Source organism: Cygnus olor, chromosome 3 (assembly GCF_009769625.2).
Source record: "Cygnus olor isolate bCygOlo1 chromosome 3, bCygOlo1.pri.v2, whole genome shotgun sequence".
Classification (NCBI taxonomy): domain Eukaryota; kingdom Metazoa; phylum Chordata; class Aves; order Anseriformes; family Anatidae; genus Cygnus; species Cygnus olor.
In genome coordinates this window covers 46,230,374-46,233,876 of record NC_049171.1, presented here as the reverse complement: position 1 = coordinate 46,233,876, position 3,503 = coordinate 46,230,374, and the positions used below count along the sequence as shown (strand labels likewise).

Genomic DNA, 3,503 nt, shown 5'->3' with positions numbered 1-3,503 from the left:
GTGGTATCTTTTTCTTCTTGTTCCCTATAAATGGAGTTACTACGAAGTAATAGGAGACCTGAAAAACTAGCTGTGGACTCTTATATTAAATGAAATTAAGTTACTCTCAGTTGATGACAAGACAATTGAAATAATTTTATCTTGAGAGTTACTCTTCTGAAACAGGACTCACGCAAGATGGGCAGATGCCAATGAATCAAAGTGAATTGTGCATGTAAGGATTCAGGCATACTTTTTTTTTTTTTTAATTTTTCTTAATAATGTTACCTAGAAACCCTGTCTTGAGATGAACTTTACCAATAAAACACACCAAGCAGCTGGATTATATCTTCTACTAAAGTCTGGGAGACAAATTAAATCTGACCACCTGTGATAAACTATGGGACAACCACTCAGGGTACAAGGCGTAAGAGTGTTACATGCCTCTGCTTTATGTTTTCTGCTTCCTTCAGTTTGGTATATGTGAGCTGAAAGAGGCTTTGCAGACAAAATAAGAAAAGGAATTCTTCATGTATTTAACTAGGCTTCAGAGAATGAAGAGCCCAGCATTGCCAGAACTCAGGTAACAGTCTTAGGTTATAACTATTAAAATTTATGTGTGATTTTTACTAGTAGAAACACAGATAGTTGGGGAATATTTATGCATCCTAAATTTAACATCTTTTTTTTTTTTTTTTTTCCTTCCCCTCTGAAAAGACAGAGTTTGCATTTACTTATCTTAGTTTAGACTTAGTAAATTGTAGGTCTGTGTTTCTTTGTGATTGTAGCCAATACTAGTGACTAATACTAGTGCTGCCTAGATTTAGCACTATAAAAAAGAAACCTAAAAAAGCCAACCATTTGTGAAATGGCTGTCAAAATTGCTTGGCTTGCAGTGCCATTTCCTATAGTGTCATTTCTGAAAAAAATAATTATACTTATTTATCTAAGGTATGTGATTTTTTTGCATGCTTTCATTGTCTATCTAAAGAAAATAAAACATTGCATACTTCTTTTTACTGCTTTAGTCCAAATTTATAGAGCTTAAGTATGCCTATATTTCAAACTAAATTCTTATCCATGTTACAGTTTTTAAATGAATTATACTTGAAATAAAACTGAAGAATGAGCGTAGGTGGTTACAAATGGGAGGTCAAAATATGTAAATAATGTTTGTTATGATATAACAGATTATAATGACACACCATATTTACCAATCCTATAATTTATAATAATGTTATAGATTAATGAAAAGTAATAATGGCTGAATTTATTTTTCTTCCTTTGCAATGGTAATGGTACTATTAATATTGCTTTTCTAATCTCTCTTGCTCCTGTTATTCTCAGGAAAATATGTTTTTAAATTATTACTTTTTATTTTTATTTTTTTCCTGCTTTCACTTCTAGCCAGCCTCCCTGACTCGTGTTTAGGTGGAGTGAATTGAGTGAAACCACATATGATGGGGTTTAGTGGTACAAGCTTCCTGCAGCTCCTGCCTATTTGGATGTAGGACTGTAGCATTGCTCAGCTCTTCCCTGGTAACAATAGTGAGAGAACATTGTGGTCTTCTCCCAGAGCAACACTCACGAACAGAGAGGTGTGCACTATTTGCATAGCATAAAGACTTATACCATGACCTATCAGGCTGTGAATGGTTGTCTCTGCTTGTTTTCAGATACTAGTCATTGAAGAACACAGGGACAGGAACTCTTATGATAAGAAAATCTCTACCCTTCAGGCTAGCCTGTGACCCCAGTCCCACCATCACATAAGGGTTAGAAGAGAAGACATCTAGAGCAGTTCCCACTGCCTGCTCTGCACCAGAGTCACTGTTAGAATTCCTTTGTGAATGTACAGTGAATAGTGTTACAGGACCAATTCAGAGGAGAAGAAGTAAAAAAAAAAAAAAAAAAGACATTTCTGTTTTTATCTTTTTTACCCTCTTTGTTTTTATTTGCAATAATAAATAAAGAAAGAATACACGGGAGAAGAAACAAAGATGCTTTAAACAGAAATAAAAGTAATATCATCAACTGTGTTGATTATGATAGTTGTTACATTCTATTATATTTTTATTTCTTTGTTATTTTTATTTAAAGACTTAAGAATTAATAGAGTTGCAGAAATTACTCCTTTCTCATTGTGTTAAAGCAACATCAGAATCATTTTATATCAGTAAGAATATCAGACAAAAAATTCTTTTCATGTTGCAGCATGATAAGGTGGTGTGGTTTAAAGCTCATATTAAAATCAAATGTGTTTTTCCCCAGTACAGTGTGGTACATGACTGCACTACTTTTGATTGTGATAAGAAAGTACGGAAGTTTCCAGGTATCTCAGAAAATTCTTTGTTCCAGGTACTTTAAAAGTAATTTTTATAATTATGGGCTGGAATTTTTGTCAAAAACTGGACTGTTGTAAAAAATGTATATGCTGAGGGTGATGGAAATGCTTTGATACCACTTGCTTATTTTAATATTTTAACTTTTAATATTTTTTAACTTTTAAACTGCAAAGCCCTCAAAATAACATAAGAAATATTGAATGAACGGGGTTGGATGAGGCTTTGAGCAACCTGGCCTAGTGGAAAATGTCCCAGCCCAAGGCAGAGTGGGTTGGCATTAAGTGGTCTTTAAGGTCCCTTCCAACCCAAACCATTTTATGATTGTAATCTACTTCTGTAAAATTGAAAATCTTGTTTCAAAATATTGAAATGTTATTTTTCAACTCTCTTTTAACAATATATTCTTTAAATAGTCATTATTTCAAAAATATCTATTGTGATGGAAGACAATCTCTGTGATAGGAAAATATTCTACCTTCAATACTTGTGACTAACTGTGGTGTCAGCAGGCATGTAGCAGAGCCAGGAGTGAGTCAGATGGCTCTTATGCTGTCTGTGGGAAAAAAAGTGCTAGAAACAGAAAAGAAATTCGAATGTGAGAAAATTCTAAAGATACATTTGTTTTTTTCACTCTTCCTTGTGCTGAATAAGTAGAATCCTTCCTCAGATTTTAAAATTGAGAAAACCAACAAGTTTTCATAAAATCCAGAACCTGGGTCTGGACAAACCTTAATGACTTAAACAGCATTATAAAAAATGAACAAAAGCAAAGTTTATACAATGTTATAAAGTTGTATGTACCTTTCAACATACAAGGTATTTTTATAAGAGACAGCCCATTTATAACCATTAAAATCCTCATCCAGGCTGCTGACACAACAGGGACAATGGGATTTTTACATACTTTTAGTTCCTCCAGTTTAATGAAGAGGAATTGCAAGATGGCTGCATCCCTGAAGTAATTCTTGAACAAGGGTAAGGCTGAAATAGCCAGTGACCCTAATGAGGAAAAATGAAAGGGCATCACCACTTAATTCATCTCATTATTGGCTCTTAAAATGGAGATAAATGGGAGAGAGATAAAAAAAGCAGAGAGAGACCGACCTGTATTTCCGTTTTGAGTTGTTACCTGCTGAGGCAGGATGCACGCCTGAGCTGGGTTGTGTGCACAAATTCAGA

The 3,503-nt window shown here is 34.1% G+C and overlaps 1 long non-coding RNA gene across 1 annotated transcript; it reads left to right on the top strand.

The window, feature by feature from the left end:
- The first annotated feature begins 414 nt into the window (after positions 1–414).
- LOC121068430 lies at positions 415–1,865 on the top strand. Its single transcript, XR_005818866.1, has 3 exons — positions 415–562; positions 1,387–1,577; positions 1,656–1,865. It is a non-coding gene; the product is annotated as an uncharacterized LOC121068430 (long non-coding RNA).
- Positions 1,866–3,503: the final 1,638 nt, after the last annotated feature.